This window comes from Dermacentor silvarum, chromosome 6, assembly GCF_013339745.2.
Source record: "Dermacentor silvarum isolate Dsil-2018 chromosome 6, BIME_Dsil_1.4, whole genome shotgun sequence".
Taxonomy (NCBI): Eukaryota; Metazoa; Arthropoda; class Arachnida; order Ixodida; family Ixodidae; genus Dermacentor; species Dermacentor silvarum.
Genome location: NC_051159.1, coordinates 112,929,921 through 112,955,672, shown reverse-complemented (window position 1 = coordinate 112,955,672; position 25,752 = coordinate 112,929,921).

The following is a 25,752-nucleotide window of genomic DNA, read 5'->3' as shown; positions in this document are numbered from 1 at the left end:
AGTTCCTTTACACATTGGTAGACAAGACAGTAGAGATATTCAAGCCGGGAGCTAGATAACGTAGGCGACTGTTCGTGAAAGACGTTGAGTTTCACGAGGCCCATGTACAATCGCGTGCCATGGAGTGAAGTGTAGCTGCTGCGTCGGCGCTTGCAAGTGGAATTGAAACAAAAAGCACACGAAAAGCCGAACGACCTTATTTCGCCATGCAAAACGAACATGAACCGTTTCATCACCTTGATCGCCCAAACCATTCATTCCATACCGGCCTTCAGAAGGCGTGTCCTCCTCTTTTGACGAACTCTCATATTTGAAAAGTTCATTTCGAGGTAGTATTTTGGTGAGAAACAAGCAGCTGGTGGCCTCACTGGCCCCCTTTTTTTTCGCTACGGGATCGCAGTTATTTTGGGTTCTCTAGACGAAGCACTGTTGGCACAGCTTACGTCATTGCATCTCTTTGTGCCAATGTAGGCAACCTGTGGGCCGAAGCTGAATTTCTAATGCAAGGGAGCATTGATTTACAATGCTTCCGTCTCTGTGTATGCACCGGCGAGTGCCTGCATGATTCCTTCTTGAATAATAGAGAGCGTGTGCATGCGCAATTTTGGGGTACAACATAAGAGCGCAAGCGAGAGACACGAAGTGCATAGGCATTGTCTGCAGTGCCTAAAGTATACCGAAAAAAATGTGCTTGTTTTTAGCAGAGAATGAAGGGTTTGAGCAAGGCCTCGTACTTCTTTCGGAAAGCTAAACAAAAATGATTGCACTTATCTTGGTGTGCGTTTGTTAAATAAATTTTAACCCTACCCCAATTTTCTGTACACTTGCACAGTGATGCGCAGTTCGTGTCCGTGCAATACCGCGGCGGTATATATATATATATATTGTCGCGATTCAACGCGAACAAGAGACAACAACGGCGGAGCAAGACGGCAGCAGAACAGCTTGTTCAAAAAGACCACCAGAACAACAGACGTCTTCTTTGTCTTCAAGTTCCCCCTGTCCCACTACACGGAGCACGTTAAAGCACATATCGTCATCGTAGTCTAAATTTCTACATAGAGCACGCGTCATTTGCTCTCCCTCGAAAAGAGCATCGCCCCGATGCTAAACAATAAGTTCGCTTGGTGAGAACTAAAGTCCCTCGTACAGTCACTCGCTGACGTAGGGCTTCATGCGCACTACGTGCACAAGTTCAGAACGGTGTTGGCGGCGCCTTGTGCAGTAAGGGCTATCTGGAACGACCTCGTATGTGACGTCACTTAGCCGACGGAGCACTTTATAGGGTCCGAAATATCGCCTCAGCAGCTTCTCGGATAGTCCCCGTTTTCGTATAGGCGTCCAGACCCATACTCTGTCACCGGTGTCGTACGTTACAGGCCTATGACGGGCATTATAGCGACCTGCATCGTATTCTTGCTGCAGGTGTATTCGCACGCGTGCGAGCTGCCTGGCTTCTTCTGCACGTTGCGTAAACGCTTCGGCATCCATGTCAATGTCGTCAGGTTCGTGTGGTAGCATGGCGTCGAGCATCGTCCTTACTTCGCGTCCGTGGACAAGGCTGAATGGAGTCATCCGTGTAGTTTCTTGTTTAGCCGTGTTATAAGCAAACGTGATATAAGGCAGAATCTCGTCCCAATCTTTGTGCTCTATATTCACGTACATGGAAAGCATGTCTTCGAGTGTTTTGTTCAGACGCTCTGTTAGTCCATTTGTTTGTGGATGGTAGGCTGTTGTCTTTCGATGAGTTGTGCCACTGAGCATCAGGACGTGATCTAAAAGCGCGGCTGTGAATGCGGTGCCTCGGTCTGTTATGACGATGGTTGGTGCGCCATGTCTCAGCACAACATTCTCTATGAAAAATTGGGCCACCTCTGCTGCTGTGCCTCTCTGGATAGCTTTTGTTTCGGCGTAGCGAGTAAGATAGTCAGTTGCTACAATAACCCAGCGGTTACCAGTAGTAGAGGTAGGAAGTGGACCCAAGAGGTCCATTCCGATCTGGTTAAATGGCGTTTGCGGTACTTGGGCGGGTTGTAGCAAACCGGCTGGTTTCGTTGGAGGTGACTTGCGCCGCTGACAATCTAAGCAGGTCCGAACGTGATGTTTCACGGCAACGGGTAGTCCTGGCCAATAATATCTTTGTCGCACTCTGTTCAGTGTTCGCGTGTATCCTAGATGCCCAGAAGTGACCTCGTTGTGGCATGCTTCCAGTACTTCCCTACGAAGACCAGTAGGAACGACGAGCAAATAGCTTGATCCGCTCGATGAAAAGTTCATTTTGTATAGAACTTTGTTCCTTAAACAAAACGATGGTAATCCCCTTGCGAAAGCTTTAGGTGCTGTCTGAGTTCGTCCGTCCAAGAAATTAATCAGACCAAGCAACTCAGGGTCGTCACGTTGTTGTTGTGCAATGGTAGACGTGTCGAGAAGGCCGAGGAATGCTGTTTCCTCTTCATCGGTCGAAGGAGCTGATTCTATGGGTGACCAAGACAGGCAGTCAGCGTCGGTATGCCGTTTCCCCGACTTGTGCAGGACCGTCATATCAAACTCTTGCAGTCTCAGGCTCCAACGTGCTAATCGCCCGGAAGGATCTTTCAGATTTGTGAGCCAGCAGAGTGAATGATGGTCGCTGATAACTTTGAAGTGGCGACCATACAAATAAGGGCGAAATTTTGTAACTGCCCATACCACGGCGAGGCATTCTTTCTCGGTTGTAGAGTAATTTTCTTCTGCGCGTGAGAGCGTTCTGCTTGCATAGGCGATCACTCTTTCTGTGTCCTCCTGGCACTGCACAAGAACAGCTCCGAGACCAACATTGCTGGCATCAGTGTGAAGCATTGTCGGAGCTGTCTCGTCAAAGTGGGCCAGCACAGGGGGCGTTTGTAAACGGTTCCGCAAATCGTTAAATGCAGCTTGCTCTTCGTCGCCCCATACAAACGCAACGTCATTTCTCGTGAGGCGAGTTAACGGCGACGCAATGCGAGCAAAGTTTGCAATAAACCGTCGATAATAGGCGCAGAGGCCCAGAAAGCGTCTGACAGCCTTTTTATCAGAAGGAACAGGAAACTGTGCGACAGCGGCAATTTTTTTAGGATCCGGGCGGACTCCCGCGTGACTGACGACATGGCCAAGGAAACTCTAGCTCCGCAAAGCAAAAGTGGCATTTCTCCGGCTTTAGGGTGAGGCCGGCGGACCGTATAGACTGCAGAACCGCTTCAAGCCGTTCAAGGTGCTCTTCAAACGTTGCGGAAAACACTATGACGTCGTCGAGATAAACTAAGCAGGTTTTCCACTTCATCCCAGAAAGCACGGTATCCATAAGCCGTTGAAAAGTAGCAGGTGCAGAGCACAAGCCGAAAGGCAAGACCTTAAATTCGTATAGTCCATCTGGCGTGACAAAAGCGGTTTTCTCGCGGTCTCTCGGGTCTACTTCAATTTGCCAATACCCGCTCTTTAAGTCCATGGAAGAGAAATAACGAGCGTTTCGAAGCCTATCAAGTGAATCGTCTATGCGGGGAAGCGGATACACGTCTTTTTTTGTAACCTGATTTAGCTTTCGATAATCCACACAAAAACGCAGGCTGCCGTCCTTCTTCTTGACCAAAACTACAGGCGATGCCCAGGGGCTCTTGGAAGGCTGAATCACATCGTCTTGAATCATTTGGTTGACCTGCTGTTGTATCGCTTCACGTTCTTTTGGGGCCACACGATAAGGGTTTTGGTGAATCGGTCTCACTTGGTCCTCCGTGATTATGCGGTGCTTGGTTAGGGGCGTCCGACCGACTCTTGACGTCGACGCAAAGCAGTCGTGGAACTCGGCCAGTAGCACAAGAAGTCGTTCTCGCTCGTGCTGCGGTAAAGTAGAGTTTACGTCAAGTACAGGTGCTGGGTCTTGCGCATGCGCTTCTTCTAGTACTGAAAAGCACCCACGAACATCAGCGACATCGTCAAAGTAAGCCACAGCCGTGCCCTTTGGTAGGTGCCGTCGCTCGGCGCTAAAATTTGTTAATAACAGGTTCGTGCGCCCATCTGTGATATTTACGATGCCTCGTGCAACGGAGATACCGTGAGTAAATAACATGGGGGTTACTTGGTCTGCAACTCCTTCACAATCAAATGGTACGTCACATGCCACCGAAACAAGGATACTGACCTAGGTGGGACGACCACGTCGTTTTCGGTTAGACGAAAGGAGTTGCGTTGCGGCTTTAAGCAGGGAAATAAATCAGGGCTCTTGTGAAACGTAACCAAGCGATTCGGGATGTTGATTATGGCGCCGTATTCCCGTAAAAAATCCATGCCTATGATTAAATCTTTACAGCAAGTCGGAAGAACGACGAAAGTTGCCACGAAGGAAGAACCTCCTATGGTGATTCTCGCCGTACAGCTTCCAGCAGGCGTGAGCAGTTGGCCACCCGCAGTCCTTATGTGGGGTCCCATCCAGGGCGTTTTTACTTTCTTAAGGCGAACGGCTAGGCTTTCACTTATTATCGAATAATCGGCACCAGTGTCGACTAGCGCTCGCACTTGCTGTCCGTCAACGGAAACAATAAGATCTGCGCTCACAATTTCGTCGGTATCAGAGTGTGTCGGTTTGACGGCGTCTTGCGGCGGGATTATTGGGGGTTTTTCATCGTCTTGCTGCCGGCCCGCAACCTTACCCCCAGAGGTCGCCGCCGTTAGTTTCCCCGGCGTGGGCTGGGCGACCTCCTTCCCCGGAGGTCAGCAAAGGCACGTCCATTCAGTGAAGATGAATGAGCAGGGGACGGAGAGCGTGACCATCGGCCAAAATCGGTCTGGTGGTTAGGCGGAGAGTCATCGTTCAGAGTGCGCGCCACCGGAGGACCTTGAAAAGCAGCGTCGTCGCGGCGTGGCATGTAGTCGTCACTGGTGCGTCGACCGTCAGACCAGGACTGAAGAGGTCGAAAGGAGGCGTCGCGGTACCAGCAATGGCGGGAAATATGGCCGATGCCTCCGCAGTGATAACAGAGGGGGCGCCTATCAACCGTGCGCCATGCGTCCGTTTTTCGAATTTGCGGGCGCCTCGAAGCCTCGTCTTGTGGCGGTGACCAAAATGCAGCGGATGACGGCTGGCGGTAGGACGGGATCGGCGCAACAGGTGGGTGTCTGAGAGGTTCCTCTGGTGGTGATGACCAAGGTGTGGGTCTCGGCGGCTGATGTTGCGACCGCATGGGCATAACAGCTGGTTGACGTCGGACAGCGTCGGCATAACTTAGAGGACGCTGCTCGTAACCAGGATCGCCTGCGGAGAATGCTTGCCTAATTTCCTCACGTACGACTTCAGCGACTGACGCCATGGGTGTGCTAACTGCCGGTATCCCGAGCTTCTGAAGTTCTTCGCGAAGAATCTCCCTAATTAGATCACGAAGGGAGTTCTGATTGCTAACGGTCATTGCGGCGGCGTTGGTAGGAGTGCTGGTGGGCAAGCGATCGTACTGCCTGCACCTTAGATGGAGTGCGCGTTCAATACCAGTGGCTTCCTTTATAAAATCCGCCACGGTACTCGGTGGATTGCGCACAAGTCCGGCGAACAGTTCTTCTTTTATGCCACGCATAAGGTAGCGTAATTTCTTTTCCTCAGGCATGTGAGGGTCAGCTCTACGACACAGGCGGGCCATGTCCTCGGCAAACATTGCTACAGTTTCGTTGCCTTTCTGAAAGCGCAGCTCAATTAGTTGCTGGGCACGGTCCCGTCGATCGACACTCGCAAATGTTTCAATCAGCTGGTGTTGGAAATCATTCCATGTAGCAAAACTGGCTTCGCGGTTTTCAAACCACGTGCGAGCACTACCGTCAAGGGCGAAATACGCGTGGGAGAGCTTTTGTTGAGCAGTCCACCCATTGACCTTGGCTACACGTTCATACTGGTCAAGCCAGTCTTCAACATCTTCATGTGCGCCACCATGAAAGCGATCGGGAATCAGTGGTTGCAGAAGGGTTACCTGGGACGGACTGTGAGTAGAGCTGTCTTGTGGAACTAGTGGAACCTGTGGCAGGCTGGCGGTTGCCATTGGCAGAGGTAGACAGGGCTCGGACGAGCGTTCTTGTAGGGGGTTGAGCTCGGGGGAAAGGCCTAGCAACCGCCGACTGAAGCGATGCACAGGAGTTGTAATTGCAGATGGGCTGGATGAACGGCTCCCAGGAGGAGTCCGGGGCATCAGGCAGGGTTGTGTACCCAGCACCTCCACCAGTGTCGCGATTCAACGCGAACAAGAGACAACAACGGCGGAGCAAGACGGCAGCAGAACAGCTTGTTCAAAAAGACCACCAGAACAACAGACGTCTTCTTTGTCTTCAAGTTCCCCCTGTCCCACTACACGGAGCACGTTAAAGCACATATCGTCATCGTAGTCTAAATTTCTACATAGAGCACGCGTCAATATATATATATATATATATATATATATATATATATATATATATATATATATATATATATATGCTTTTATCTCTTCGCAATTCAAGAAACGATCTCATAGAGCAGATGTCGAAAAGATTTCTTCTTTTCAAATACAAAGGAAAAGGTTTTTCTATTTGTAAGAGTACCTCGAATTACCGTGCACTTATTATAAAGGTGGTTTCACCTGTCCGTAATTTTTTACTGGTGACCAATGATTTAAGCCTATATAGGCAATAGATAGGCATTATTTCTTAGCGCCGGCGAACTTGTGAGTAATCATTCAATCATATGCTTGTATGGCTCGCAAATAATTGCTGAGTAAAGAGTGACAACCCCGGAAACGGTAAACGTGCCGATACTAATGCGTCTTAAGTCAGAGTCTAAATATGTAAAGCAGCCTTTGAGTGTAGGTAACTGATCGTATGAATTTATTTCGTGGGTTTTTTTCGTGTCTAGAAAACAGTTTAACAAAGCATACTTTCTTATAACTCTGCAAAGATTTTACTTATGAACTGACCTGTCACGACTGCTTTACAAACACATGAAGAGTGCATAAAAAATTCAATATTTTATTTCTTGACACTTTTTATTCCGATCGCTCATTGGTCACCCACTTTTTAGCTGCATTCATATATTATGCTCATATTTATTCGGTTGAAAACAAACCTTGTTCCTCTACCTTTATCCAGAACTGACGCACCGAAACACTTAAGCAAGCTAGTGAAACGTATGACATTGGAAAGTTGGCACACACCTGAATTCACCCAGCGTCGATTGCATTCTCTCGAACAATCTATGCAACTGCAGTCGTAACCTGGGCTTACGCGAAGTGAGGAAACAATGCTGTGCCGCTTAGGCCTGGGTGTTGCATTCACCAATGCAACATGTCTGATTGGAATGGCTGATATAGCCGGTTTCAATGCCTGAAGTGTCGAGGAGACTACTGAAAACCTACTGTGCTACTGCCCATCTTTTGAAAATAAAGACATGACCTCTGCAGACTGCACAGCTCTAAATCAATTGGATAGAAAACCATTCACCTTGAACAAGATCTTGGGACCATGGCCTCGCATATAACAGCTACAAAATGCCACAAAGGCGCTGCTGCGAGTTTAGAAAGCTACCGGATTGAGTGGCCATTTGTGATCCGGAACCACCAACCACCTCTGATATAGAGCTGAGAACTGTTTCCACGTTGGCGATATCCACAGCGGGCTGTCTCTTCTCTTAATAATTCGCTCCCCTTTTTCCTTCCCCTAGCGTAGGGTAGCCATCCGGGCTCAGCCCTGGTTAACCTCCCTGCCTTTCCTATATCATTCTCTCTTTCTATCCATTCGGAAAACGACAATTTCTTTTTCATAAAACAAGACATTAACAGAAAATTTATTACCGGTAACAGAACGCTTCTGACACTTCAATAACTTATCGACAAATCATTGTGCTCACCCGCTTCGTGAGAAACTTCAATTGCGTCGACGAACTTGCTACACTTCACGAGCTTATGATGATGTACTTCCACTGCAACGTCATTTTTACGTCCAGATATCAGCCATCCATCTTGGCAGCTCATCGGGCCTTTTGTGACGTCTCAGGAATCGAAAAGAAATCGGCAATACACTGCCTGAAAGCAAAGCTTCCCACTCTCCAGAAAATGCACCGGTTTCAGGAGGCTTACGCATTCGTATTCACAGACTGGTCCACATCACATGACAGCTCGATAGCAGCTTTCCATATTCCTGCGCATCGAGTAGACAAATTTACCGACTGTCCCATTAGACAACGTCTATGGAAGAAAAGCTCTTTGGAATATTCCTAGCCGCACATTTAATCAATGAAAGTGACAACACTTGCCACTGGGTAAATGATCACTTGATGGGTGAACTAAATGAGTCCTAGAAGTTACAAAGAAAATTAAATTTCGTCTCGACTATTCCGTTATACATGAAATTATGAAAACATTGACGATCGCTTCTCTTGCTGGTCATGAGGTCTGTTTTGAGTTGCCACCGAGCCACACTGTAATCTTAAGAGATTAGCTACTCCAGAGTACGCGTTAGATACCCTGACACCCGTGACATTTCCTCTATCAGGCAGCAAGACTGTTCTTTGCACTCTGTGGCACGAAGTTTGCAAAGACATTTGTTTAGACGAACACTGAAAGTCTACGCTCCTGTACAGAGTCGATCCATCCTTGCAGTTTTCACCTTACCAAAAGATTGACCGCATGTTCGGCATGCTCCTCGGTCGTTTACGCTTAGATGTATCCTACACACCTCACTTCTTGTGTCGCATCAAAAAACGAACGTCCCCGCATTGTCATTACTGTGATAACTACGGCGCTTCATGTGAGCATAATAACATATAATGTACTCAATATGACTAACAGTTGGTCCACCTGCATGACTGTTTGAACATCCTAGACAGACGTCCTTTCACAGTGGCAAAAGTGTTTCGAGTCTCGACCATGGTCATGCCTTGATAAGCATAGGCATACTGTAAGTACCCTTCGTAATTTTATTGCGATATCAATTATATGGAAACTCCAAGCGCATTTCTGCCGTCGGCGTCGCCGTTGTCGTCATCGCCGTGAGGTTCCGTATAAGGTCCAACGGCGTTAAAATCGTTGCCGCGCGCCGTAGGCTGTGTGCGCGAGTGAAAGCGTACGAGGGTGAGCCGGCAATCGTGGCTCAATGTAGCGCACGCGAAGGAAGAAGGCAGGCCGGAAGCGTGCGGTCGTGTTTCGCGCGCGCGAAGCACGGGGACGAGGCGAAGGAGAGGGAGGCGGGAGGGTGCGTTCTGCTCCGTTGGATGCTGCTCACAGCGCGGCCACGCGGGCGCCGTATCTTGAAAGCGATCTGCGATGCGGGCGAAGTGCCTGATCTAAAGTGGTTCTTTAGGACCACCAATAAAGTTCTTTGTCTGTCTGCCTCATCTTCAAAGCGGCGATCTCCGGTGGGGACAAAGTGCATGCGCCGAGTGCCGGTAGGCTTCGTATGCATTCTGCTTTCTACGTTTAGTTCGCCTTGGAGCGAGACGAGAGACAGCGCGAAGCTCAATTTGCCCGCTGCTGCTAGCGCGCCTTCTCACGCCGGCGTTTTCACAGCGAGTTTCCACGTTCATTGATCAAGATGTGTTCTGTTTATCTGTGCGCACATTACACCGTGCTAGTCTATTTAGTTAGTAAGCGAATGTTTGCAACTTTATACGGCCAAGTAAACTACCACCTTTGCTTCGTATACAGCTCTCTACTAATTTGCTATCGCAATCGATGCTTCGCCTTTCGGGCGAAACTGCGACTTTTTTAGTGGAGACCAAACTTTTAGACTATCTATAAGTCATGTTACTATTTTGTCTTCTATATTTAGCTTTTTTTAAGAGCGGCTCTCGCGATTGTGTTGTACTTATGCATGTATATATTGCAACGTGCTATTCGAAGACGATGATGGAGAAACTTGGATTTAGAAGGACGTACCCATAAGCGGTCGCTGGCTGATCTCAGGATGACGACGTGCCTTGTTTTGATGTTGGCTGGGTTCCATGTTGGCCAGTGCTTGCTAGCCATTGTAAATACACCGTGTAAATAGTTTACCTACTGTGTTTCCACGTAACATTTATTTGGTGGATGAGCTGGGTTCTACTTCTGACGATAGAGCTTCGCAGCAGACGAATCTACCAGCATGCCGCCAGGTGATGACACGTCGCCGCCAGCTACGACTGCGACAACCACAATGTTTATCGCCCTCACACAGCCCTACGATCCCGAGACCTTTTTGGGGCAAACAGCAATGACGTGGATGAGTGGCTCAGCATGTACGAGCGTGTCAGTGCTTACTACTGTGCAGTGATACCTACTGTCCTTCCACGTAACAATATGATGAGACTTATTTGAACTCTTTCCCTCCTGTATAATGAGTGGCCATCCTACAGTTACTTGACTGTGATTTCGGCGCTAGTGTCCGTAGATGAGACAATCTTAGTGCGGGTGTATTCGTGTGTCTATTGTACGTTTTCATATTTTCTTGTTCTATATTTCCCTTTTTTATTGTTGTTTGAGTGATGAATTTGGGATTTCGCTATAGCAGACTCTAACGTAGCCTACTTTCCCATGCTTCCACATCTAAATAAATTAAATAGCAATAAGCAGGAACGTTTGTTTCACTCGAAGCAGAGGTGAAAGAATGCAATGTTTAACAGCGTCAATATGTTAAAGAAGGAAAAACGTGGGAAAGGGGGAAATCGGAATGAGAGATTAGAAGAACAAAGAGAGTAAGGATGCAAGTGAATATTGCTTCTTGCATAGCCACAACCACTCGTATGGTCCAGTTGGCTTTAGAGAGCGTGATAGCGCTTTTGTAACTTCGTTCATAGTTCGGCGAAGGGCTCAGCCAATTTGCTTCTGAAGAGGGCCAATCATCTAGTAGAACGAGGATCATATCGTCAACAGTCTGAGGACAAAAACACGAAATGTGCGCTATAGTTCCATCGTATCAGCAAGAACAGCACGCTGCGCGATTTGTTCATTCCGTTAAGGAATGAAAAAGCTTCCATGAATGCGTGGCGCAACTACATGCATCACATTAAAGTTGTTTCACGAGGCAAGAGTCCGGCCGGCAGTCAAATTCACAAGTCAAAAAGGTCTAATAAATATGATCAAGTGTTTGGGAAATCTGGCGAATTCCATTGTTGGAGTGTGATGCGACGAGCGAGGGAATAATGTTACCGCACTGGCTTCGCTTTTCAACAGTGGTAAAATGAACGCACTGATGCCGTTGGTGAATGGCTGGCAGACTCTCCAGTGCAATAACGGCGTCAGTTTTCTCTGGGCTTCTGAACTGTTTACTCTAAATATATTAAAAACTGCAGATATTTAACGCGTTACTTAGGGGCCCTGTATCCATGCAAGCTTTTCGGAACCCAACCAGCATCTGAAAGCACGCCAGCGACGCCTAACAAATGCCCCGGTGGTCACTTTTCAGGCAAGAGGCGCCTGTGCGACAGGATTCTACTTCACGAAAGACCACGACCTTAACTGAATTTTCGGGAAATTCAGTTAGGGCCGTTAGCGCGCCTGAATATTTAAGCTCACAGAAGCGGACGGGTGAAGTAGGGAAGCCAGGTAGCGCGGGGAAGTTCCATTAACATTCGAGTGTGACGTGAGACTACAGGAAAGCTAGGGCTAAGCAGAACGTTGCCTCGTTTAGAGCCATCGTTTATTAGTGCGGTGTGCTCTCAGGATGCAAGGAGCCCGCGTTTCGTGCGTCTAGCGAAACACCGACGACACATAGTTTATTTTTTGTTTATTTTTGTGTATTCTACTGCGAAGAACGATCAGTTGAGTAAAACTAGCAGTTTGGTGCACCAACCATGGACGACGCCAAAGATGACAACAAACAAGAAAAAATATTTCGTAAATCAACGCTTTCTACAGTCTGGCTCGTTCTAAAAGGTCAACATAGTTATTAAGATTAGAAGCCAAAAAATATTAGAAGTCTGTCTGATGGCAGATACTTGTCAGGTCATGAGCCGGTTGCTAAACTCATTGTGTTGAAACGCCTCATTACAGAAAGTGCACACGGCTTGCGTTGCATGGCTTAGTACTCAGTAATGAAGACATAGGATATCTGTGTCAGTAGCGTCTCCTGAACCCATGATTCTGTGTTTTAACGCAGAAAAATAGGCGAACTGCCTTTTTCACTGCTCAAACAGGCACCCATTACATCTTTCAGTTTCTCTAGTAGATGAATGAAGGTAACAAATTAAAATTTAGGCTTACGAAAAGCCTATCGAAAAAAAGCAGAACTCAGAAAAAGCAAAAAAAAAAAAAACAAAATAAACAGAATTGCAACAATTAAGCTTGCGAGCAGTTTTCTTTGGACAGCCCGCAGAGAATGTTATTTTCAAAAGGTTTCCTGGCCATGTTTAATTTTTCGGGCTCCAGAATTCTTCCCTTTCAAATAACGGCATAATAATGTTTAAAGAAAGAGTGATTCATGCAAATTAGAAAAAATCCTACTCACTAATACAGCTGAAAACAGAGAAGCTACGGCATATCCGATATGCTTAAAAAATAGTCATGTCATCTGTGCTTCAGTGCTTACGTTCAACACGTATTCTGTCGCCGGAGTTTATCAAACAATTTCGTCAAATTTAACAAGTTTGCACGAGCCGTGGATGCACGGTGTTGAGAATTTGAAATTCCCAAGGTGGTAAAAGTGCAAATTGCTTACCCCAAGTGACCGGTCACTGAGCAAAGAGGACTACTAATCTGACGTTCAGCTTATGAGCGCATCTTATCTCTACTAGACGACGCAGCCTAACCACCGCTCCAATGATCATTTCGTTGAACTAGAAGGTTACACTAGCATCCCTGTGATCAATTGACAATATTTATACTTCAGCACTAGGCGCATTGACTAATCTAATCATGGTCCAAGAACATCTCCATTGCCGTAAGTTCATAATTGTTTCTGAACTCCCTGCTGAAATGAACCTCCCGAACCTGTTGTGTTTTCGTGAATACTATGAGAAATTTCTAATAAAAAATCGCCGCTTACCCACGACGTGAATGTTGATGAGTGGGCGAAGCACCGGGAGATCATTCGTATAAACCAGAGCTACGGACGAGAGAGAAAGAGAGCACGCGTCGGGAACGAACGCTCTTCTGCACCGCAGCGCCCCTATCTACGGACGAGAGAGAGAGCGCGCGCGTCGGGAACGAGAGAGAAAGAGAGCCCGCGTCGGGAATAAACGCCCTTGTGCACCGCAGCGCCCCTAGTTACGGAAGAGAGAGCGCGCGTCGGGAACGAACGCCCTTGTGCACCGCAGCACCCCTAGCTGCGGACGAGAGAGAGAGAGAGAGAGAGCGCGTAGGGAACGAGAAAGAGAGCACAGCTGCGCCTCTAGTGGGAGCGGGCAGTACTAGGGTGGCTACAACGGCGCGACGGTGCGACGACGGCTGGATGGCGGACAAGGCTCGACCCTAAGGAGCTTCGCCCCTAAAACACCGCCCAAGAACTCCGTACACATGGTTAACCAGCGAAGCTGAAACGTGCAGCCCCGGTGTCTAGCAGTGGGTTAATCCCGATGCTGTATTGAAGCGTTTCTCAATAATTGGTTACATCTTGGTGTTTCTTGTGCAACGGGATTGCCAATGGCAGGCGGATGCTGCTAACCACGACGCCGAGCTAACTCGAGATATCGAACGCATGCGACAACGGCGAGCCGAGGAGGCGGCGTTGCGAGCAGAGCAGCGTCAACGTGGCAATGGAGGGAACGCGTTCGCCGGGGCCAACGCCCGCTATCTGCGGGAGTTTCTCGAGCGGCACTTTGCGCGCGTGCTTGGGTACGACACCGAGAACGACGTCACAAACGGCATTGCATGCGCGGGTGCGACGTAGAGAACGACGTAACTGACGGCAGAGCCAATGGAGACCTTTAGCAAAACATATGGCGAGCGGTTTTTCGTTTCGCCTAGCCATATACAGTGGTATATGGCTAGGCGTCAGCCCTTCCACTGGGGTGAAGATGCATGGAAGACCAGCGAAGCTGTACTATGGTGGGAATTATGTATTTCCAATTATGACTATTAGGATGTGATGATGTAAGTGGTTGTTTGAACTATTAAAGAATGGGAAATATATATGATCTGGTGGTTTTCATTTATTCAGTTACCACAGGGACCATGGCCTTATGGTCGCTACGGTACACCACTATAGGGTGTACAGAAAAGGCTGGCACATTCTTCATAAACACGTCACCAACGCCGCGCGTGTTCGGTGCGAACAGGCAAAACGCCACCGCCGAGGAGAACAGTTCTGCGCGTTGCTGGTGCTGCTACATGTTCAAGTTTATACAGCTCCTCAGAATTTCGAGAATGACAGCCCATAAACAAATGTCATGAAAGAAAACACCACCAGCGCATGCCTTTTGTGTTAATGTGCTCAGACTGAAATATTAAAAGTGCGAAAAAAAAAAACACCACATATCCACGGGGTGAATGATGATGAGTGGGCGAAGCTCCGGAGGGAATCATCGGTAAACCGTGAATCTTCCGTGTAATTCGCCCAGTCTCGCCGCACTAAATCAAACGATTGACTTCCACCAATGACACGCGCCATATGTGACGTCATTCCTATTTTATAACAGCGCCCTTCATTATAATTGCACCATCTCCCGCTCAAGGGGACGCTAGCACAAACGCGTTAGAAACGTGCAGTACTCTCTAGTAAGGGGGAGAGGCCACAGCGTCTTACGCAGCCGTTTACACAGTAGTAGTAGTGATTTTATTGAAGAAGAAAGTAACGCTTATTTCTGCTGCCCAGAAATAAGCGTTACTTTCTTCTTCAATAAAATCACTACTACTACTGTGTAAACGGCTGCGTAAGACGCTGTGGCCTCTCCCCCTTACTAGAGAGTACTCATGCCGGAACGTGCACCGCGTTTGCCGACGCCATCACATGACTGCTGAGAGAGTATAGCCCCCGTATTCATAAACGCTCCTCGACTTGAACTTGACTTGCCACCGCCTTCAACGCGTTTCGAACGCGCTGCCCAAGGCGGTGGCATGTCAAGTTCAAGTCGAGGAGCGTTTATGAATACGGGGGTAAGGCGGAGAGGCCACAGTGTCTTACACCAGCTTCTTACACGGGCCGTAACGAACTAGCACAAACGCGTTAGAAACGTGCAGTCTTTCGTTAATGTTGGGTATTTATTGACATCGTGGTGAGTGTGTCCATGTGCGCTTCGTGGCGTAGTGGCTAGCGCCGCGCGTTCGTAAGCGACGGGTCCCTGGTTTGATTCCGCGCTACAAACACAACTTTCGGATTATTTAGGGTCGAAGCTCCTTATAGCGGCACCCGTTCGTCCCCGTCGTAGTAGGTAGCCACGTCCAGTTTTATGAATTGCTGAACAGATGGCGTTGTGTGTCCCTATATGTATGTATACCCATATATACATATATATGTATATGTATAGTATAACCGGAAGCCGACCTCCGCTTCCGGTTCCGGAAGCCAGCTTCCGGCTTCCGGAGAACGCTTCTGGCGTTTTAGGGGTGAAGCTCTTTTTTAGGGGCGAACCTCCTTAGGGTGTGGGTCGTTCCCTCCTCTGTAGTAGTAGTAGTAGTAGCATGTAGCCACCTGTAGTTTTATGAAGTGTTCACTAGATGGCGTTCCGCTTCCGGTTCCGCTTCCGGTTCCACTTTGCGCGCGTTCGGTGCGAACGCGGGCAAAACGCCGACGGCGTCGACAACAGTTCTGCGCGTTGCTGGTGCTGCTGCATGTCCAAGTTTATACAGCTGATAAAACTAGCTTGAGTCGACCCCATGGCTGCTTCGCATACTACTCAGGGTTCCCCTACGGGAAGATGGTGTAATTTTCTCTCTCGTTCCCGACGCGCGCTCTCTTTATCTCTCGTCCGTAGCTGTGGTTTACCCGAATGATCGCCCGGTGCTTCGCCCACTCATCATCATTCACTTCGTGGATATGCTGTGATTTTTATTGCGATAGCAATTATATGGACACTCAAAAGCAGATTTCTGCCGTCGGCGTCGCCGTCGCCGTGAGGTTCCGTATGACGTCATTTGGAGATGAAATTGTCGCCGGTGGTAAGTGGTTCTTGAGGGAAAGGGAAAGGTTGGCGCTATCTTCTGCAGCCCTTGAGGGAGCACGGCTCAGCGCCAAACCGAACGCTGTATGTGCGAGTGAAAGGGCGCGAGGGGCGCGTCTTTCACGGGGAGTGAACGCACGGCGGAGAACAAACGCGCGTTCTGCGCCGTGCTCGCTTAAGGGCTGCAGAAGTAGGCGTCCCTTTTCTCCTTTACAATCACCATATATGTAGAGCAAACGAGCCTTCTTCAGACGCGCGAGAGGCCGTGGGGGAGGGGGAGGGAAGGGAGGCGACGTTTAGCTGCGGCACCAAGTGCCTATTTATATCAGAGGCTCCGGCAACAGTCACCAACGCCGCACGCATTTTGAGCTAACGCGGGCAAAACGCCGATGGCGTCGACAACAGTTCTGCGTGTTGCCGATGCTGCTGCATGTCCAAGTTTATAGAGCTGATAAAGCTAATATCATTACTCCGTATAGCTCTCTACAAGTTTGCTATCGCAATTGATGATTCGCCTTTCAGGTGAAACTGCGACAACTTTTTTTTTTTTCATAAAGGTAGGCGTGGCTACCTACTACTACGACTACTACTACTACTACTACATACTACAGAGGAGGGACAGACCCACACCCTAAGGAGCTTCGCCCCTAAAACACCGCATATCCACGGGATGAATTATGATGAGTGGGCGAAGCTCCGCAGGGAATCAAAGGTAAACCGTGAATCTTCCGTGTAGTTCACCCAGTCTCGCCGCACTAAATCGAACGATTGACTTCCACCAATGACACGCGCCATATGTGACGTCATTCGTATTTTATAACAGTGCCCTTCAATATAATTGCACCATCTCCCGCTTAAAGGGACGCTTGCACAAACGCGTTAGAAACGTGCAGTACTCTCTTAGTAATGGGGAGAGGCCACAGCGTCTTACGCAGCCGTTTACACATGCCGGAACGTGCACCGTGTTTGCCGACGCCATCAGCGTTTATGAATACGGGGGTAAGGCGGAGAGGCCACAGCGTCTTAGACCAGCTTCCTACATGGGCCGTAACGCGCTAGCACAAACGCGTTAGAAACGCGCAGTCTTTCGTTAATGTTGGGTATTTATTGTCATCGTGGTGCGTGTGTTCATGTGCGCTTCGTGGCGTAGTGGTTAGCGCCGCGCGTTCGGAAGCGAGGGGTCCCTGGTTCGATTCCGCGCAATGGACACAACTTTCGGAATTTTTTTTCATCTACCTACTACGACGACGACTACTACTACTATGTCGACGCGACCACATACAAGGAACACTCCGGGGCGGTAGTCAGCGTTGTTGATCACCAGCTTAGGGAAATCAATTGCGCTTCTATCAAAGGCAACAACATCCTCGAGGCTGAGGAAGCGGCAATCGCACTCGCCATCACCCACCAGGGCGAAGAGGCCACTACAGAAATACTTACGGACTCGCAAGAAGCGTGCAGAAGGTACAGCAGTGGACGCATATCCACTGTGGCCATCCGCATACTCAAGAGGAGAAAAATCACCTTCTCGAGATACTTCATTACGTGGACACCAGGCCATAAGACTGTGACAGGGAACCAGCGTGCCGACGCCAACGCCCGAGCATACGCCAACCGGGGGGCGCACCACGACGGGGAACTGGACACAGTCACCAGACGCTATGGAGCAGAGAGAGAGAGAAAGGTAAAGGAAAGACAGGGAGGTTAACCAGAGGTTATCTCCGGTTGGCTACCCTGTACCGGGGGAGGGGTAAAGGGATGCGAAAGGAGAGAGAGAGAAAAATAAGTGAAAATAAAGAATAAACAAAAAGGAAGGAAACAAGAAAATCACACACGCACACAAAACAGAACTGTTTCTGTGGGCACTGTCATGAAGTCCGCGAAGGCGTTCTCGTGTTGCATAGTCTGAACGTTCCGTCCTAAGTAACACAATGCAGAGTCACAATTTGTCACTGAGTCCGGTGTCTTTCAAGTAACGCAGCAGTGCCTTCAGGGCGGCTGGCGCCGTTGTTTGTGTAGGCCAGTTTCCAAGGATGTTCCTTTCTGTTATTGGGCGTTTGTCCAGTTGATCTATTGTCGCTGAGAGAGCTGCTCTCTGCGGGTTGAAACGAGGGCACTCACAAAGAAGGTGTGCGATTGTTTCGTTGCACCCGCAGGATTCACAAAGTGGGCTATTGGCCATTCCGATACGAAAGGAGTACGCATTTGAAAATGCTACTCCAAGCCATAGACGGATTAGAAGTGTACAGTCCCGTCGTGGAAGGTCGAATGGAATACGAAGCTGTAAATTAGGGTCCAGGGCATGAAGGCGTGCACTTGTGAAATCGGAGGAATTCCATTGCATCAATGTTAGCTCACGCGCAAACACGGAAAGTTTTTTCGCTGCGTCGGCTCTCGAAAGAGGAATGGCAACGCAGTTGACACCGTCATGGGCAGATCGGGCCGCTGCGTCCGCTCGATCATTGCCATGTATGCCACAGTGACTAGGCAACCACTGATATATTATATTGTGCCCTTCATCAACTATGCGATGGTGTACTTGTCTTATCTCTGCGACGAGCTGCTCATGTGATCCATGGCGCAGTACTGAGAGTAAACTCTGGAGGGCTGCCTTGGAGTCACAGAAGATTGACCATGGATGGGGTGGTTCCACCAGAATGAAATGAAGAGCCGCACGGAGGGCTACCAGTTCAGCAGCTGTTGTTGATGAGACATGTGACGTCTTTAGCTGCATCTTGATGGATCTTGCTGGAATCACCACTGCGGCAGCTGAACTTGTAGGTGTGACTGAGCCATCGACGTAAACATGTACGCGGCCACTGTGAACCTCATGTAAAAGTCCTAACGTGGCCTGTTTCAGGGCAGATGACGGCATGTGAGCTTTCTTTGTGATTCCTGGGATGGTGAGGCGTATGTCAGGTTTGTGCAGGCACCATAACGGTGAGGATGGTCTTGCTGCAGGCATGTAGTTAGATGGCAACGAGGTATGATTGGCTGCAATTATACGACTGAAAGTTGTGTGTGCCCTTTCTGTAAGTAACGATGCAAGATGGTGGGAAGGTAGTCGGGCAACGTGCCGAATATGCGCCCTGATGGCGTCGGTGGCTAAGTACGTTGATATTGGGTGGTCTCGTGCTATGACAATCGTTGCCGCCGTAGACGCACACTTCGGAAGACCGAGACACGTCCTTAGGGCTTGAGCTTGTAGTCCCTGGAGTACACGCAGGTTTGTTTTGCAGGTGTTGCCTAGCACCGGGAGGCTGTATCTTGCGAAACCGAGGAATAAGGCACTATAAAGCTGCAGCATTGACCGCACCGATGTGCCCCATGATTTTCCACCGAGGAATTTAAGGAGGTGTGTTACGGTCGTTAACCTCTTCTTTAGGTATGAAACCATTGCACTTTTCTTTCAAGACGCCGAGAGATCAGAGTCAAATCTAGGCAGCTGCTGTATGTAATCCCTCGTAAATATGTTGGACTACCATCGTTGAGGCAATAAAGGTCGTGCTGTGTTGCAAAGGATACAAGCCTCTTTCCCCTAGAGTCCATCTTCAGACTCCCCCAAAGCGGATGGTGGGCATTAAAATCTCCAGTGAGGATAGTAGGGCCGGGTGTCGTGGATAACACGTCGTGCAGTCGTTTAGAGTCGAAGCGACTTGAAGGAGCAATGTAGGCAGCGACGAGAGTGAACGTAAGTTTCTTCGTCTTTACGATTAAACAAACGTACTATGCTATGGAGCAACTTTAGAAAATCAAAGAGCCCTAAGGAGGATCTACCCCCCTCCCCACAAAGACCTTAGTAGAGAGCAGTCGGTCGCCTGGAGACAACTGCAGACTAATACATACCCCAATCTGAGTTTACTCAGCAAAATCTATCCGGCAACATATGACAATTAATGCCCGCTGTGCGGGGAACGCGCGACGCTTTACCGCGTTACATGGGTTTGCCAAAAACAAAATGTAGCGCCAGTACACAAAACACCAACACCGGAGCAGTGGGAGGCTGCGCTATCCTGCTCGAAGCCTGAAGAATAGCTCAAGCTGATCGACAGAGCTCGCAAGATGGCAAAGGCCACAGGGGCCCTGGACTGAGGGCTCCACCTACGCCGGGAAACCTCCTTTGTAAAAATAAAGTTTTTCATTCATTCATTCATTCATTCATTCATTCATTCATTCATTCATTCATTCATTCGGAAGCGAAGGGTCCCTGGTTCGATTCCGCGCAACGGACACAACTTTCGGAATTTTTTTCATAAATGTAGACGTGGCTACCTACTACGACGACGACTACTACTACTACTACATACTACAGAGGAGGGACAGACCCACACCCTAAGGAGCTTCGGCCCTAAAAAATGTCACAGTTTCGCCCTAAGGGCGAAGCAATGAATGCGATAGCAACACAGCAATGTCATACGAAGTAAGGTGAGCGGCTTTGGTAGCAACAACACGCAGAACTGTTGTCGACGCCATCGGCGTTTTGCCCGCGTTAGCTCAAAATGCGTGCGGCGTTGGTGACTGTTGCTGGAGCCTCTGATATAAATAGGCACTTGGTGCCGCAGCTAAACGTCGCCTCCCTTCCCTCCCCCTCCCCTACGGCCTCTCGCGCGTCTGAAGAAGGCGCGTTTGCTCTACATATATGGTGATTGTAAAGGAGAAAAAGTTGTCGCAGTTTCACCTGAAAGGTGAAGCATCAATTGCGATAGCAAATTTGTAGAGAGCTATACGGAGTAATGATATTAGCTTTATCAGCTGTATAAACTTGGACATGCAGCAGCACCGGCAACGCGCAGAACTGTTGTCGACGCCGTCGGTGTTTTGCCCGCGTTCGCTCAAAATGCGTGTGGCGTTGGTGACTGTTGCCGGAGCCTCTGATATAAATAGGCACTTGGTGCCGCAGCTAAACGTCGCCTCCCTTCCCTCCCCCTTCCTTTTCTCCCCCACGGCCTCTCGCGCATCGGAAGAAGGCGCGTTTGCTCCACATATATGGTGATTGTAAAGGAGGAAAGAGACGCCTACTTCTGCAGCCCTTAAGCAAGCATGGCGCGGAACGCGCGTTTGTTCTCCGCCGTGCGTTCACTCCCCGTGAAAGAGCGCGTCCCTCGCGCCCTTTCACTCGCACATACAGCGTTCGTCTATCCCTTCTTTCGCTCCCACTTACCCCTCCCCGTTGGCGCTGAGCCGTGCTCCCTCAAGGGCTGCAGAAGATAGCGCCAACCTTTCCCTTTCCCTCAAGAACCACTTATCGCGGCGCGCGGTCACGATTTCATCTCCATTGACGTCATACGGAACCTCACGGCGACGGCGACGGCGACGGCGACGGCGACGCCGACGGCGACGCCGACGGCAGAAATCTGCTTTTGAGTGTCCATATAATTGCTATCGCAATAAAAGCACCACCCAAGCACTCCATATACAGATGGTTAACCAGCGAAGCTGAAACGTGCGGCCCCGGTGTTACAGTATACTAGAATTCTAGTATGCTGTACAGGTGCTTAGCAGTGGGTTAATCCCGACACTGTACTGAAGCGTTTCTCAATTATTGGTTACATGTTTGTGTTTCTAGTGGAACGCGAGTGCCAATGGCGGGCGAGTGCTGCTAACCACGACGCCGAGCTAACTCGAGATATCGAACGCATGCGACAACGGCAACCCGAGGAAGCGGCGTTGCCGGCAGAGCAGTGTCAACGTGGCAATGTCGTGAACGCGTTCGCCGGGGCCAACGCCTGCTTACGGCGGGAGTTTCTCGAGCGGCACTTTGGCTTCGGCTGCGACGAAACGTCCACGTTGTAATCGCGAAGTGGACCGCAAGCGCCAATGGCTGGCGGATGCTGCTATCGACGACGCCGAGCTAATTCGAGGTATGGAACGCATGTGACAACGGCGAGCCGAGGAGGAGGCGTGGCAATGGCGGGTACGCGTTCGCTAACGAAGTCACTAACGGCGCTGCCAATGGCGCGAACGCTTGGGTGCGACATAGAGAATGATCTAACTGACGGCGCAGCCAATGGAGACGTTTAGCGTAACATGGGACGAACTATTTTCATTTCGCCTACCCATATACAGCTTTCGCTGTAAAAAAAGACGCAGTTTAGCCCGAAAGGCGAAGCATTCGTTGCGATAGCAAATTAGTAGCGAGCTATACGGAGTAAGGATAGTAGAGTTATCGGCTTTATAAACTTCGACACATTCGCTTACTAACTGAAATAACAAGGATGGTGTCAGCGCGCACATGCAAACATGAATAGATCACACTCGACAACCGCTGTGAAAACGCTGGCGAGAGCAAGCGCGCCAGCAGCAGCGAGCGAAGGTTCATGTGGTCTATCGCTTCAACGGAAACTAAGTGACGAAAGCACAGCCCATACAAAGGTAGGAGCCGTGTTGCAGATCGCTTTCAAGATAAGGTGCGCGCGACCGCTCGTCGCCGCGCAAAGTTCAAGTACGCAGTTAATTGCTCGCAGGGAAAAAGCCGCACTCCCTCCCTCCCGCACTGCCTTCCCGCTTTCCTCCTTTCGCGTGGGTGATTGAGTCGCCAGTTCCCCTTGCCCCCGGTCGCAAGATACGCATCTGGTGCTGCAGCTAAACATCGCCTCCCCTCCCTCCCTGCTGTCCCCTCCACGGCCGTTCGTGTGACGGAAGAAGTCGCGCTTGCTCTCCGCTGTGCGTTCGCTCCCAGTGAAAGCACTCGCACATACAGGATACGGGCACCAAGAGCTTTAAATGCGATGCATTTCTTGCCGGCGGCTCTGTCTGTTGTCCCGCGTCCCACACCCCCACAGCACATGCGCGCCCCCTCCCCCTCTCTCTCATCACCTACGTTCGCCCTTTCTCTCCTCTAGGAATCATGCACGGAGCGGCGCCCGCGTCCCACACCCCCACAGCGCATGCGCGTCCCCTCCTCCTCTCTCTCCTCTCCTACGCTCGCCCCTTTCTCTCCTCTAGGAATCCTGCACGGAGCGGCGCCCGCGTTCCACACCCCCACAGCGCATGCGCGTCCCCTCCCCTCTCTCTCTCCTCTCCTACGCTCCCCCCCCCCTTTCTCTCCTCTAGGAATCCGGAGCGGCGCGCTCGACAGGTGGTGGCACAGCTGCATACTCCGCTGGGGGCGCCACGGTAGTTCCGCGGTATGAAAATGAAGGAGTGCGTGCGCCTCATTCTGTCTCCTGTGCAGCGCCGCGATGAGCGCTCGGGCCGCTGCCGCGAAACCATCTCCCGCTCAAGCTAACCATCTCCCCACTGCTTCGCATCCACACATGGTTCCCTTTACCGGGAGATGGAGTAATTTTTAACACGAAAGTGTTTTATGCCGGGGTCCACCAAGACTTCACTGACGTATTTCCGTCACGGAAATACGTCAGCTTACAATGTACACGAACATAATACAAAGAAATAAACCAGAAGAAAAAGTTCCACAAACATGCAAAATCTGGAAATCGAACCCACGACCTCTCGGTCCGCGACGATAGATCGCCGAGCGTTTAACCCATTGCGCCACAAACGCATTTGCAGAGAGCTACACAAACGCGCCTTATATATCTAACACTCCTCCGTGTACCCGCGCTCTTGCTCGGGGCGGTGCCGCCGCCTACGAGCAGAAAAGAGAAGTACTGCATTATGACACTAACGCGCACCGACAGTGAACGCTTCGGTGGTCTCAGCACTACGACGCCTCGATGCCAGCATTCGAAGGGACGCTGGCATCAAGAAGCACTACCAACGCCAGGTGGCGTTCACCGTACTCAGCACAGCGGAGCGTGGCCTCCGCAATTAGCTCTGAAAATGTTTCTGAAGTTGATCGCAGAGGCTGCAATTACGACGCGCTGTACGCGCTGATTTGACTCGGTGACGATTCAGTTACGTGCTTTGTCTTGCGCGTTGTATTAGTGTGTCAGTTACGTGCTTCGTCTTTCGCGTTGTGCTAGCGTGTGCAGCGTAGTGCAGCTTCCATATGCACGACGGTTGCTCATGGTCATCGACGTTGGTAGTCGTGATGGAGGAGACGTGCCACCAGGCGTCAGCGTGGGTGCATCAACGCCTAAGGGCGCTTTAGCCACAAAACACCAATAGACATTATATATCAATGTGCAATAAACATTACACCACTTCTGTGAAGACACGTTTCACTTTCGTGTTCTATACCGATTCCTATATAAGAGGGATCAACCACATTTTTTTCCTACACGCGGACACGACCATCGGAGACAGAGCCCTTAACAGCTTCGCTGTAATATCAAATTAGGCCGTGTAAGAAAAAAAAGATAACCAGATTCAACGCACATGATGGAATACGCGCACGTGTGGCGCAAAGCTTTCGTGAAGCGGTTCTGTATGGGCACACGTGCTCCGCGATGTAACGCACACGCCAATCATCTCGAAGAGCTGTTTTGCATGAGCACGAATGAAATGCGGCTAAAATTTAGAACACTGGGTTGTTGAGCTGGTAGGATGACTTTCCATACCACCAGGGGACAAGTAATCCCTTTATTTGCTGTGTGTGAGCTACTGGGGGAAACAGCAGCACCAAGCAAGCATTATAAAAACAGCACAACAGTGCACGAAGGGCAGAAAGAAGGAGTGGACGAACACAAGAGCTGGCTTTCAACTGAGGATGTATTAAAAAGGCATATATATATATATATAGGCATTCTCGAACACGCCTTCGCAATTGAACTGTGACTGTGTGAAGTTGGTAATGGAGCGAACGAATTAACAGATCTGATGGAGTGGTTAATGGATTACCAACTGGCTATGTCCCACAAATTGCCCCAATCAAGCAGCCACAGTTAGCAAAATGCAGGAGACTTCATTAAGAAAGCTTCGCTTTAAAACACTAAGATCCCATCCAATGTTGAAATCCACATGGCGCGAACCTTTGCTTGAGTTTGTCAGGTAGCAGCAGTAGCGGATGACAGGAACACATAGCCTCGTCGCCTGAGCCATTAGCTGTCTTCGTCACGATTGCGAAGGCAATGTATGGTGCCTGTCTGCAATTAGACTTTTAAATGTCCACGCGGAGCTGATGTAGACCAAACTGTAGTGGTCACCCTCCAGGGCCAATTTAGTTTGCATGACTTCCAGACGTTTCTCGTTACCGTTGTCAGAGGATGAATGTTGACGAGAGGCATATGCACCAAAAGTAGGATACATACGTATTTAAACACTTTCATCCGGAGATGCATATGCTGTATTTTCATTCTACATACGTTTCAGTTTATCAACGCTTCAGTATTTGTTTTGCTTGCGATTTGGTCAATTACGAAAACCCATTGTGAATACTCACATGCTTGAATCAGCGCGTCATATGCACATTTAAGCGCATATATTATTATATAAGTGAGCATGCCCCTACACTTATTGTTCAACGTTACGCTCACTGCTGCTGCTGCTGCTGGTGGTGGTGGCGGCCCAGTGGCCTAGTCAACCTGTACTCTTACAGCTTTCTTGCCAGGGTGGCATTCAACACTGTACTCTGTGAATGTTGTACATAGACTTGAGGCTTCATACTGCCGGTGTTACAGTGCCGTATCTCTTCTGGTGGATTGGCCGAAAATGGGTACATTCCCAGTGGCACATAGGCACTGACTCAAGTTGCTTACTAGGCCAGACAGCAGCAAGTTGCCAATCCCGGCGTATACCAAGTGGCCCAAATTGTTTATATATGTCCCCAACTATATCCGGCGAGGAAACAACGACGAGCACCAAACCTCGGGGAAAAATCTAGG